The sequence below is a fragment of the Oryx dammah genome, unplaced genomic scaffold (assembly GCF_014754425.2).
Source record: "Oryx dammah isolate SB20612 unplaced genomic scaffold, SCBI_Odam_1.1 HiC_scaffold_5, whole genome shotgun sequence".
Taxonomy (NCBI): Eukaryota; Metazoa; Chordata; class Mammalia; order Artiodactyla; family Bovidae; genus Oryx; species Oryx dammah.
In genome coordinates, this window is record NW_024070189.1 from 80,081,542 (window position 1) to 80,095,885 (window position 14,344).

General features: G+C 38.5%; 1 long non-coding RNA gene across 1 annotated transcript in view; it reads left to right on the top strand.

Moving 5' to 3' along the window:
- The first annotated feature begins 3,885 nt into the window (after window positions 1–3,885).
- Window positions 3,886–14,344, top strand: part of LOC120864697 — a 32,906-nt gene continuing 22,447 nt past the window's right edge. The window contains exon 1 of the long non-coding RNA XR_005721214.1: window positions 3,886–4,009. This is a non-coding gene — a long non-coding RNA (uncharacterized LOC120864697). The remainder of the gene's footprint in view (window positions 4,010–14,344) is intronic.

A 14,344-nucleotide genomic window follows, 5' to 3' on the forward strand; every position in this document is an offset into this window, starting at 1 on the left:
ACTGTTCTCTGGGTATTCATTTGTTGGCTATATGTTCAATAAATATTTCTTAAGTATCATGTGGTAGGCATATGGTATTTACCAAGAATCCTTTATGTGCCAGGTATTACCCTTGAGTGATACCTCTTATGCCCCTGAGAAGGAAAATAATCCTAGAAAGAATCTCAGATACATTATTTTCCCCTACTAAGTGATGAAATAAATCTTCTAACTTCTGTTAAGGAAAGCCATACAAGTCCTCCCAGGGTGAGTCTCCCAAATCATAGAGAAAAAAATTCCCAGTATGAAAATTACACATTAAAGAAATTAAACTAGTTCTGACTTGTAAACCACTGTTAAAGAAATAAGGAATATTCTGAGCCTAAGGCAAACTCTAAAGGACACCTCAAAGGAGAGAGATTTCTGGTGAAGAGTATCTAGAAGAAATGACAGAGAAGATAATTTTCTAATCACCTTTCTTTGTTTTCAGTGTTGGAAACTTGTAGAAGCAAAAACTTCATTTGGAAAAAACAAAACAACCGTGAGTTATTTCACTTAAATGAAACGCAATTTTACCTGAAAGGACTCTTTTTTCCTTTCAGTGTGAGGCAACAGTAAATTAATTTTGGAGGCTGTTAACCCCTGAAGTAACAGATATATAAATCATATTAAAACCAACTTGGAATTTGTAGTGAGCAATGAAACAGATCCCAAGACCAATAAAAGAGCTCAGCTAAGTGACTTATCTAAAATATACACCAGGTAGCCAAGAAGATGATCCAGGCTTAATTAAAAGCAAATACCCAGTTTCCTTTTCCTACATTTCTATATTTCTCTCTTCACGCAGCTATGGTTTCAGAGTAATTTTCTGATTCTTTCCATTAAGATTCCTTTTATTTTTTTTTCCATTAAGATTCCTTTTATTTTTTTCTTTCTTCCTCTTTTTCAGAGAGTTTGTTATGAGTTTGGAAGCTACTAACAAGAGCTGTTCAGTTCAGTTCAGTCGCACAGTTGTGTCCAACTCTTTTTAACCCTGTGAACTGCAGCATGCCAGGATTCCCTGTCCATCACCAACTCCTGGAGCTTGCTCAAACTCACGTCCATCGAGTCGGTGATGCCATCCAACAATCCTTTTAAAAATCAAGTCAATTTCATGCTTCTCATATATTAGGTAAGAAATTTTGCCTGTGTTAAGTCTACAAGCTACTATTCTAGTATGTTTATGTAACACTAATTATATTGTTCCAAATTAAAATTTTAAAATGCATTAGGGTAACTATTTTCACATTTCATAAAAAAGGTAATAGGTTTGAGGTTCAGAAGCTTAACAGGTGGTTGGAATAATGCACATAAGGAATCATTCCTTGTGATACAAGATCATATCCTAGGTTTTTGTTGTTCATTTGAAGGTACATAAATACATTTTATGTTTGTAGAGTAATGAAATATTACATACCCCTTGTATCATCTGTCTACATTGAATTTTTGCTATTTATTACTAGCAGTGATGTTTCTGCCAATGGGGTAAAGCAGTTTTTAGGAATGGACACTAAATTGATATAGATTTTGCTTTTCATACTCTGATGTCCTACATTCTTATCAATCCTTGAAACAGATTTTCGCTGATTCTGTGTCTGCTGTGAACAAGAAGAATGTGGTATCAGGGCAGGGAACACTAAACTGCCCCAGTTATCCACATTCCAGTAGCCAGAAGGTGCTTCCTGGATTTGCTTCTTTCAGAGCTGGCGTTCTTCAGAATAGCACATGCTGACCCAGGAGTATTCTCCCAGGGTGGGCGGCTCTCCTTTCTGTTCAGTCTAAAACCACAGGAAGACAGAAGACACACTCGGGTGGGCAGCCACTGTGTCTACACCTGCATCTTTACGAGACCTCTTTATCCAGTTGTGGTGCCTCTACAGAGGAGAGCCCGCAGCTGGTTCCTGATCTCAGTTGTGCAAAGATTGTGTGTTATGTGTTTACCAAAAACACTTTTACTACTTGTAAAGAACACTCTGAGAAATAGCTTCTGAGTAGAGAATTGAAAGTGAAATGGAAGGGACAGAATTCAGGGCTTACTGTCCCTTCACTGGGTTTACTCAAAGAACAAGATAGAGAGTGGTATTTTAGCCTTGGTACAATCCCGAGGAAAGTGAGAACAGGAAAGGAGGCGTGGGGCTGGAAAGAAGGGAAAGCATATGAAGGGTGGGCCCACTACCCAGCTGGCCACCCCCTCAAACATGACAGAGATACTCAGAGAGATCATACAAACTACTCTAGCTTTAGACTGTCTGTCTGTCTGTGGGGAGGGAAGACAAAAAAACATCTATCTTTCCCTTCCTTTTCATTCACCGTTTCTGGCTGGTCTAAGTTTGCCCCATGGAGCATTAATATCCATATACTATTTGTCACTATTTGACACTGAATTGTTCTGGGTAACAACTGGAGTAGCCTGAGTCCCCAGAGCTCTAGCCTGGCCAATGTGCAGGTCCCATGACCACCAGCACTGTATGTGGAGTTTCTAAATCTGCAAAAGTAGTGCAAGTCATACTAGGGCTATACCAACAAGTCAAGTGAATGCGTATACAGGGTAGTGTAGAAAGTGACCCCACACAGGAAGTCTCGCTTAAGAAAGCTGATTACCCAAGGAAAGATGAGTTACTTTCTCTTTTGGTTTTCCATATCACCCAGTAGATGCCAGTACTAATAATTTTAACTCATTGTACCATAATTACTAACTTGTATGTCTGTCTCTCCTCAGAAGACAGTGAACTTTAACCAGGGTGACCTTACTTCTGGATTTGATTGGGACTATTGGATTTGCCAGTTTAGATCAGTTAACACTGGATCAGTTCAGTTCAGTCGCTCAGTCGTGTCCGACTCTTTGCGACCCCATGAATTGCAGCACACCAGGCCTCCCTGTCCATCATCAAGTCCCGGAGTTCACGCAGACTCATGTCCATCGAGTCAGTGATGCCATCCAGCCATCTCATCCTCTGTCGTCCCCTTCTTCTCTTGCCCCCAATCCCTCCCAGCATCAGAGTCTTTTCCAATGAGTCAACTCTTTGAAGGAGGTGGCCAAAGTACTGGAGCTTCAGCTTTAACATCATTCCTTCCAAAGAAATCCCAGGGCTGATCTCCTTCAGAATGGACTGGTTGGATCTCCTTGCAGTCCAAGGGACTCTCAAGAGTCTTCTCCAACACCACAGTTCAAAAGCATCGATTCTTTGCACTCAGCCTTCTTCACAGTCCAACTCTTACATCCATACATGACTACTGGAAAAACCATAGCCTTGACTAGACAGACCTTAGTCGGCAAAGTAATGTCTCTGCTTTTGAATATGCTATCTAGGTTGGTCATAACTTTCCTTCCAAGGAGTAAGTGTCTTTTAATTTCATGGCTGCAATCATCATCTGCAGTGATTTTGGAGCCCAAAAAAATAAAGTCTGACACTGTTTCCACTGTTTCCCCATCATTTCCCATGGAGTGATGGGACCAGATGCCATGATCTTCATTTTCTGAATGTTAAGCTTTAAGCCAACTTTTTCACTCTCCTCTTTTACTTTCATCAAGAGGCTTTTTAGTTCCTGGATAACACTGGATAATTATTTTAATTCTCTCTTTCACTCTCAAAGGGTCCTAGTTTAAATGTTGCATTATAGGATTACCATATTCTTATGACATGGGGCACATCTTCTTCATTATTGAAAGTATATTAGTAGCTAGTGTAATATTTGGGTCATAATACATGTTCAATAAGGGTCTGATAAGGGATCATCTCACTGCAAATGGATAGTGCTAGTGCTTATCCAATAAATATTCTATTCTCACTAACTGAGATTTGTCTGTAGAGGAAATGTGTCCAAGCAAAACTTCGCTAGTTTTCTCATCTCTGTTGCAACAAGGGGTTGCCATGAGACAGAGTAATGAGAAAAAGTAGAAACCTATTGAGAAGATTTCTGAAAAACAAGACACTTTCTGCCTCTCCTTCACTTTAGACCTGCCAGAGGAACAGCATCCTTAAAACCACAGGTATGAAAAATGCACGTGAGTAGATGCCCCAGTCCTGGGCTGCCAAGTTCAAAGCTTCTTGTCATGTACAAGAAACAACTCCCTAACTATTCAAGCCACTGTTAATTGCATTTCTGTTACATACACACTTTCCACCTGATGCATTATTTAATTCCTATTATATCTCTATGGAGCATTAGGTTGAATCACATAGAATTTTGACCCACAAAAATGGCAATTTTATTCAATCACTTTTCATAATTCACTTAAATACTGAATATTTACTATGTGCAAAACACTGACACTAGGAGAACATGGCCCTTATTTTCAAATGTATTACCAAAACATTTACTTTCACCCAAGATTCATAAAACTAAATTATGGATAATTTAAAGCTAAAAGATAACTACTTGAATATGAGTCAGATATGATGGGATGAAAATTACACAGGTACATTATTTTAAGCCAAACAGATGCTTAAAGCATCCTGTACAGCGGTTGTTACAAAGTTCAGAAAATCAGAATTCTACAAAACAGAAGAAACAGAATAGGGGAATTCTATTAGTCTGCAATTTAAAAAGAAGAGGAGCCCAAGATTCAGGGCCTGTTGGTGAGATGCTTTAGTTCCTTTACAATTTCCCTTTAAAATGTAGCCCACCAACTTCAGACATCAGCTTCAATCTCAGTTCCCTTCCAAGTGATATTTTCTTTCTTTCTCTCTTGTTTTTTTTTTTTTTTTTTTGGCCATGAACAACCAGACTTGGCAGCTTGGCAGGAAGCTCTGAGACACAAGTGTTAGCTTCCAAGTAGTACCAAATATATCTTCTAAGAACTGTGGTCAGATACACTAAAGATATTCTTATACGGAAAAATATGAATTTTTGACTTAAAATCTGAGAAACAAACTAAAACCGAGAGAGTTACTTTGATTGATTTTTAAAGTTGGAAGAATTTCCCTTTAATTTTTAGTTTTTCTTAAGAAATATTCTCCCTCCAAGAGATTTTGATTTGGGGAACTAAGTACACTTTCCAAGCATCTACACAAAAAGGATACTCTAATAGTTCAGGAGACCAAGCAAAAGTTTTGAAATTTTAAGATCATAAGACTTAACTTGAAAGTTAAAATTCAGTTTTGCTATATAAGATTTTTAGGAGAATTATCTGAAGATTATCTAATAAAATCACTTATTGTTCTATCTTCACCACTAGGACTTGGGGGAAAAAAAAGGATCAATGAGAACAATGAAGGCTTTATTAAATAGACATTTAGTATCTGAATAAAAATCCCGTATTATATATTTATGGCTTAAGCCTACCAGTTTGTTAATCCCAAGCATCAACATATGATAAGAGGCTATTGTAGGAAAGACAGGTGTTGAAATTCCTCTTCCCCACACTTGTTTAGGTGCTTTCTGATTTTCTTGAGGTTATTAGCTCATCTGAGAGGTGCTAATCTTTCCTGAGAGGAGCTAAAGGTGGTTTTGGGTCCTGGCCTACCTGATACCATCTTCTCCAGAGCAAAACATGTGTCCTAAACCTGACATGAGTCCATGAACCTGAGGAACTGTCCACGTCAAGTTACATCCTATTATAAGGATGGAAGCACCACAGGAATAAGAAATAACAGTAACCACAAATAATTGTGTGTTAAAGAAAGAAATTTCTTTTAAAAAATTTTAGTTTTAATTCATAAAACTAAAACACATATTTAAAAGTGATAAATTTTGTGCACATTAAAAAAAATTATACATTGGATCCTGATATATGTGCTCAAACACAATTTCCTGGTTGCTGATGGGTATCCTCCAGGACTCCTAAACTGACAAAAATATAACCATAAGCACAATGTAATGAATAAGATGATAGCATTGCCTAGGGATTACCAACATGGAGAGAGAGCATCGAGGCATGACGGATAAAAGTTTGCTGAATGAAATGGGAATATCTGAAATTATTTATGCTCAGTAGATTCTCTAGCAACTTATTATCCAAAGCCAACAGATACATTTTGTAAAGCATTCCACATGAAATACACATAAGATTCAGTTTAACAAGGAAAAGGGATTCCCCCCACCCCTCATATGCCCATAGGCTTAATTCAATGCAACTAACCACCCTATTTCTCTTTCTAGGCTTATGCTGCTGCTGCTAAGTTGCTTCAGTTATGTCTGACTCTGGCTTATACTTTTTTAAAAAAATCTGGAAAAGTTATAAAACTTCTCTGGTTACCTACTTCATCCTATACAATTAATTTCTAATTGTATATAACAGATGTATAAAACATGGCTCTTAACACCCCACATTATGAATACTGGTAACACAAATCATTAATAGTAATGTTTATTAAACTTTTGATCAGAGAATTGTATGTATTGGTTATAATTACTGACAGAAATTAATATCCAGATCAGTGCTATCTTATTTGAAAAGTCTGGGCAGTATTAAAAGACTATGTTTTACTTGTGGGGATTTCTATCCAAGCCTCTCCAAGTAGTCAAAATCAGGATCAACTTATTCAAAGACTACACAGGACAGATGGGCATTTAGTGATGCAGAGGCCTCAGTGAGGGCCAAATAGGAATTCTGGCTTCACCTGAAAAGGCAGCTACCATTCAGCATACAGGGGGTGGGCTAAGTAATCCAGATATTTTTTGGATTCTTCCATGACAAATCTGGGAGATTCAGATTTTTCAGTCAATTCTTATTTTTAAATGTGTTACAAGTAAAATCAGCCATGTCTACAAGTTGGAGTCAGTCAACAGGTCGCCAGGTTGAGACATCTTAGTTTTAGTATTTACTTCTTAAATATGACCGCTGTATGCATATTCAACAACTGGGGGTGGAGGAAGCAAAAGTAAATGAAACTGAGAATTAACAGGAACAAATGTGCAAAAAAGGACTGCTAGTCAGGTATAAAATCAATAAATCAATATATGTACTTTTTAACATCTATTTCTGCTTTATTGACTATGCCAAAGCCTTTGACTGTGTGGGCCACAATAAACTGGAAAATTCTTCAAGAGATCAGAATACCAGACCACCTGACCTGCCTCTTGAGAAACCTATATGCAGGTCAGGAAGCAACAGTTAGAACTGGACATAGAACAACAGACTGGTTCCAAATAGGAAAAGGAGTACATCAAGGCTGTATATTGTCACCCTGCTTATTTAACTTCTATGCAGAGTACATCATGAGAAACACTGGGCTGAAAGAAGCACAAGCTGGAATCAAGATTGCCCGGAGAAATATCAATAACCTCAGATATGCAAATGACACCACCCTTATGGCAGAAGGTGAAGAAGAACTAAAAAGCCTCTTGATGAAAGTGAAAGAGGAGAGTGAAAAAGTTGGCATAAAACTCAACATTCAGAAAACTAAGATCACGGCCTCTGGTCCCATCACTTCATGGGAAATAGATGGGGAAACAGTGGAAACAATGTCAGACTTTATTTTTCTAGGCTCCAAAATCACTGCAGATGGTGACTGCAGCCATGAAATTAAAGATGCTTACTCCTTGGAAGGAAAGTTATGACCAACCTAGACAGCATATTCAAAAGCAGAGATGTCACTTTGTCAACAAAGGTCCATCTAGTCAAGGCTATGGTTTTTCCAGTGGTCATGCATGGATGTGAGAGTTGGACTATAAAGAAACCTGAGTGCTGAAGAATCGATGCTTTTGAAGAAGTTGGAGAAGGCTCTTTAGAGTCCCTTGGACTGCAAGGAGATCCAACCAGTCCATCCTAATGGACATCAGTCCTGGGTGTTCATTGGAAGGACTGATGTTGAAGCTGAAGCTCCAATACTTTAGCCTCCTGATGCGAAGAGCTGACTCATTCGAAAACACCCTGATGCTGGGAAAGATTGAGGGCAGGAGGAGAAGGGGACGACAGAGGATGAGATGGTTGGATGGTATCACTGACTCAATGGATATCGGTTTGGGTGGACTCCGGGAGTTGGTGATGGACAGGGAGGCCTGGTGTGCTGCGGTTTTGGGGGTCACAAAGAGTTGAACATGACTGAGTGACTGAACTGAACTGATAGACTTCAAGAACTACCCATAGGAGATCAGAATGTCAGCAAAGGAGTTTGCCCTGAAATTCACAACCAATTGGAGTTTTAGGACATGTCTTGTGAATACTTTAATCAACATGTTTTTTTGGTGGAATAAATGTTATAGGTAAATAGAGAATTAATTATTTAAAAAGAAGCATTGAAAGCAGCAAATCATATCAAAAACAGCTTCTGTTAATGCTGTATCTGGATGTCGTGAATGCAGGCAAACAATTAGCATATTTTCAGTTCTGCTCTCCAAATACACAGTGTTTGATCACTGAGCTAGATAGTGCTCTACTTGGCAAAGCTCACTCTACATCTTGAATTTCAAAAGCATTGAAGTAACCTTATGAGCTAGCTTTCTTGAAAGAGTTCCCCCTTGGTGGACATAAAAAATGCAAAGTAGTCTATGAAAATATTCTCTCATAGCTACATGACATTTATATTCAGCCAAACTAAAACTATTCTGATGTAAGATGACTGGACTGCAATGTTCTTTTAATTTTAACAGAGACCTTGCTTTTTGTAACCTGATATACCAACATCCTTATAAATTCACATCTTAATTTTAACTAGTCTGGAAAACTAGACACTTGCTCATGCAGTTCGAAATATAGGACAGGACATTCAGAGGAGATTTGGTTTTCCCAAGTCACAATTCACCTTCACTCTCCATCTTACTGATGATTTCCTCCACTTATAGAAAAGGGTAGAGTTCCCCACCTCTGCCCCCCACCAAGCATCTTGAAATTCACATAGAATAGGAAAAAGAAAACATATACACAGATATGTTTTTCAAAGAATAGTAGGAAAACAGCTTTTCAAAGACTAGTAGACAAGAGGGGAGTATGTAGGACTAGGTTATGGTATGTAGGAATAGGTATGTAGGCTTGACGCATGGATCAGAGGTAATAGTTGGGAGAAGAAGAGAACACGGAATGAAAGCAAACTGGCCTACAGAAGCCCCAGACAAGAGGCTTCTGAAGTGCAGACATGAACGGTTATACAATGAATTTGATGAGATGTGGTCAAACAGGTTTCATAATTGTACCTCCTGTATTCCATTATGTCCTAGGTCTCTTACTAGCAAAACTTTTCTTTCTTTTGATTTAACGTGTCTGAGTAATTTCCTCAACTTTCTTATTACTCACTCTAACTATCCCTGAACCCACTATCAATCAACCAATCAAGAGTTATCAACACAGGAAGACAGAATTGTCAGCATTTTGAAAGCTCTAAGGTGAGAATTTTGTAGTGGCTTTTGAGGTTACCTGGTCTAATCCTGAAATGTCCCACTTTCTTGCCAGCATTTTATATGTCAAAGGATAGGAGTTAAATACAAAGTTCACTCTCTATAAAATCATTCCTGAATTTAGATTTTAGGACAAACTAAGCTCCAAAACCGGAAAAGGCAATGGCAGCCCACTCCAGTACTCTTGCCTGGAAAATCCCATGGATGGAGGAGCCTGGTAGGCTGCAGTCCATGGGGTCGCTAAGACTCAGACACGACTGAGCGACTTCACTTTCACTTTTCACTTTCATGCATTGGAGAAGGAAATGGCAACCCACTCCAGTGTTCTTGCCTGGAGAATCCCAGGGATGGGGGACCCTGGTGGGCTGCCGTCTATGGGGTCGCACAGAGTTGGACACGACTGAAGCAACTTAGTAGCAGCAGCAGCAGCAAGCTCCAAAACACATTCAGAGGGACCATATACAGTTCAAAGTTTCTAAGTCAGGGTCCTAGTGACAAATGAATAACAGCATTTTAAACTTGCCCATTACCCATAATCTGGTTAGGTAACTGTTTCTGGACATGCCTTTTACAGACGTGCCTTTTTTAAGCTTACATCACTGAACTTTCTATTTCTGAACACATAATTTCAGAGGTAGAAATCACAGGTAGTTTAATGAGTTTGAATACATCTCTCAAGACTTCCATTTTAATGATCAAGAATGTATTTTTTTTAAAGGGAGAGAACCAAAACTTACATTAAACTCAGAATCCAGGGGATACCATTACCCACAAAGCAAAAATGTCGAGACAGATAGTACTACATATTTTGTATCCAAGTAAATCAACCCACCAACAACTTCTCTGGGAAGAAATGTTTACTGATTGACCATTCAAAAGAATCTACTCAATGCATCTATCTCAGAAGGAAGAGACAGGGCGAAGAGGCAGGGTGAGTGCAGTCAGGCCCCTGGGTTACTTACATATTTTAGTTATTTTAGGTTCTGCAAATTGTTCTGAAAATTCACCACAAAGAATAAAACTTTTCTAAATCAGACCTCAAATTAAGATTTTGCAAATAATTGGTTAACCAAAGTAAGAGTTTTAAAGATATTGAAATGTTCTTATCTTTGAGTAATTCAACTTTGAGAAATAGTCAAAGAACAGTACAAAAATCTTAGTAAAAGATGCTCGTAATAGTTTTTTTTTTTTAAATAAGAGTAAAATCTATCTGATTTCCCCCAAATAGTGGGTTTTTTTAAATTCAATTAAATTCTACTGCATATTTTCAAACATGCAAATTACAATATATTATTCAGAAAATAAGGCAGGAGGCAGAAATTTTAGAAAGTATTTTTCTCATATGTGCAAGAGAAAAATGTATTTTGCCATATTTCTAGATTTTCTATTATAATATATAGAAATCATATGCTTTTTCTAACAATACCCCCCAAGAAACAAATAAGATTAAGATTAAAAGATATTTTTAAAAAATACTCCAGAGGGGTTAAGAAAGTTGCCCACCAAAAAAAGCCTCCTCCTTCCTCTCCTCCTCCACCTCCTCCTTTTGTTCAAAGGTTAATGCACTTTGTTTCTAGTTGAAACTGCAGATTCTGGCTCACTGCTGTTCATCACTTGACAATAATCTCTTTGAGCTCTTAAGTTACAGATTTATTTTCTACAAATGTACTGTATTATTATTCTTGGAATTATAATTAGAATCATCAGACAAGAATAGCCCTGGATTCCCAAAGACAAGTGTCTGATACATTTGTAGACTTCTTTGAACTCCTGTCCAAGACTCCTCAAACAATTTGAATGGCTGTCTTCTCTTTCTTTAGTTTTCAATATTAACATTTTTTGGTTCCCTGATTTCTGATTTTCTGTGATTTAAAAAGAAAAACAATTATTTGGCAGGATTTTTTTTGACTGCTTATTTACTTTGTAGTAACAAATTTATAAATTTTCAAATTTCCAAATATTTTAACTGTAATTTTAATAGCATATAAGTCCAATAACTTCCCTCCACCATTTAATTTTTCTACCCAAATTAACTTTACCTAATATCTCCATTTTTTTCAGTCTGTGAAATTTTATTTCAATTTTATTTATTTTATTTCATTTAACAATACATAATGTAATACCTTCTATTTGATGTTTCTCTGTTTCTTTTAGTTTCCTTTACTGTCTTTTGACCATTTATTAACCTCTTATCTCTTTCCCACAAGCCTTTAGAAACGCTGACTAGTTGTCTCGTATCTTGTTATTTTTTATAGAGTGTTGTTTTTTAAGAACATCAAAAATGCCATGCAGATACACATGTTCATCTTTCTTTACAAAGAATTACAGTGACTGTTGTGGATCAAAGACTTTTTCTAACAAATATTTTATACTTTCTCTTTTATCTGAACTTCATCAACCTGGTCAAAGAAGTAGATTCTATTAATCATGTAGAGGCAATGGTAACATATGACCTGTATATTAATGAAAAGCAACAGTTTAAATAAGCACACAGTAAAGGAAAACATATGAATGGTCTATAGTGAAACAAGACAGTTTAAAACAGAGAGTTTGATTAATCAAGATAATATTGAAAGGTATTTATTTCATGACTGCAGCCATGAAATTAAAACACGCTTGTTCCTTGGAAGAATAGCTTTGTCAAACCTAGGCAGTGTATTAAAAAGCAGAGACATTACTTTGCTAACAAAAGTCCATATAGTCAAAGCTATGGTTTTTCCAGTAGTCATGTACAGATGTGAGAGTTAGACCATAAAGATGGCTGAGCACCAAAGAACTGATGCTTTTGAACTGTGGTGCTGGAGAGGTGAAGTCGCTCAGTCGTGTCCAACTCTTTGTGACCCCATGGACTGTAGCCCACCAGGCTCCTCCGTCCATGGGATTTTCCAGGCAAGAATACTGGAGTGGGTTGCCATTTCCTAATCCAGGGGGTCTTCCTGACCCAGGGATCGAATCCAGGTCTCCCACATTGGAGGCAGACACTTTAACCTCTGAGCCACCAGGGAAGACTCTTAAAAGTCCCTTGGATGGCAAAGAGATCAAACCAGTCAGTGCTAAAGGAAATCAATCCTGAATATTCACTGGAAGAACTGATGCTGCAGCTGAAGCTCTAATACTTTGGCCATCTGATGCGAAGAGCTAACTCACTGGAAAAGACCCTGATGCTGCAAAAGATTGAGGGCAAGAGAAGAAGGGGACGACAGAGGATGAGATGGTTGGATGGCATCCCTGACTCAATGGACATGAGTTTGAGCAAACTCAGGGATACAGTGATGGACAGAGAAGCCTCACATGCTAAAGTTCATGGGGTAGCAAAGAGTTGGATACAACTTAGCAACTCAACAACAACAATTGAAAGGTATGGTGGAAACCACCCTTGAAATCTTTTAAACTTCAGGTTATACAGTTTTTATTGATACTACAGAAAATCTAATGAAGTCATTGGGAGTACAGGGCTATAATCTTGAGGGTATATTCTTGGGTCATTAGCAACTTAGGTTAGAGAATACAAAGAACAAGTACCAATTTCAGGTGCACATTTAACTGTGCCTGAAGATTCTATTTGTATATCCTCTGAAAATAGTATTAGTGAATATGGCTAAAATCTATTTAAGTCAGAAATGCACTCAAGAATTTACCTGGTGGCTCAGTGATAAAGAATCCGCCTGCCAATGCAGGAGACATGGGTCTGATCTCTGGTTCCAGAAGATCCCACATAATGTGGAGCAACTAAATCCATGCACCACAACCCCCAATCCTGTGCTCTAGAGCCCACAAGTTGCAGCTGCTGCAGCCTGCCCACCCTAGAGCTTGTGCTTTGCAAGAGAAGCCATTGCAATGAGAAGCCCCTGCACAGCAACTAGAGAGTGGCCTCCACTTGCTGCAACTAGACAGAAGTCCACACAGCAATGAAGACCCGGCACAGCTGTAAATAAATAAATAAAAATTTTAAAAAGGAATGTGCTCAAGGTCTTCTGGATAAAGAACAACAACATGAAGGGAAGTCTCCCCGACCTACTTCTGTTCAGTGTCACTCTTACTAGACTTCCTATTATCCTGGAATAAGCTAAAACACAGTCAAATTGAACCTCACGGTTCACTGCCTCTCTAAAAGGTTATCTTCCTAAACAGTGACAGGTCCCTAAAACTGTACTATAATAAGCAGATATCTAGTAGGTATTTCCTGACTGACACAACTAGGCTATGGCTTGGAGAGCAATTTATTGGGTAATCTTCTCAGCTCTCAGAGGCTGAGGTACACAATGAAGGGTGTATCTATATGTAACAAGATGGCAAAATGGATTTTTTTTCTATTATATTTTAATTGGGAATAAATGAGGGAAAGATGCTAGTTATCCCATAGTCTCAGCCAGCAGGGCACCAGTGAGCCTCCAGAAGTGATGACCAGCAATCTATCTGTGGGGATTATGAAGAAAGACACATGATCACTTTCACTGGCACCCCCAGTTTACTTAAGAAGGGGTGGAGTGTGGTTGGATTTTTGAGCTGAAAGTTTGTGGAGAAATTGCTTTCCTCTGTGAAACCAGGTGTGTAGGGAAGGGGCAGTCACAAAGAGTCATTCTGAGAGAAGGGGAGATGGCCCCCACACCCCAAGATGAGTTATTCCTAAGCTGTAGAACCCACAGCCCTACCCTGGAGCAGCCACCAGCTTGGAACACGATGACAACATTCTTGGGAAAGATGTTTGGCAGCCTCCATTTCTAATGTGTTGTCATTTTCAGTAACCTCCAAGGCCTCTTCCTCATGGAGAAGGAAAAGAGAGGCATTAGATGTGTACTGAATACACAAGTGGGTCCAGGGATATCTACCAGCATGAGGCCTGCTAGAATAGCTCGGGGCACTGGAGTCTGAAAGAACCGTAACGTCAGGGGCCTGGAAGAAGGTGTCCTTCCATCTTCAGTGCCTCAGAAGAACAGAGAAAGGAACTCAAGAACTTTCTGTGGCTTCATGTGTTAGAGAATTTCAGGTGACAAATGACAGTTCCTGTGAAGAATCTATGCAGCTACTGGGCCAAGCAAAGGGACAGAGA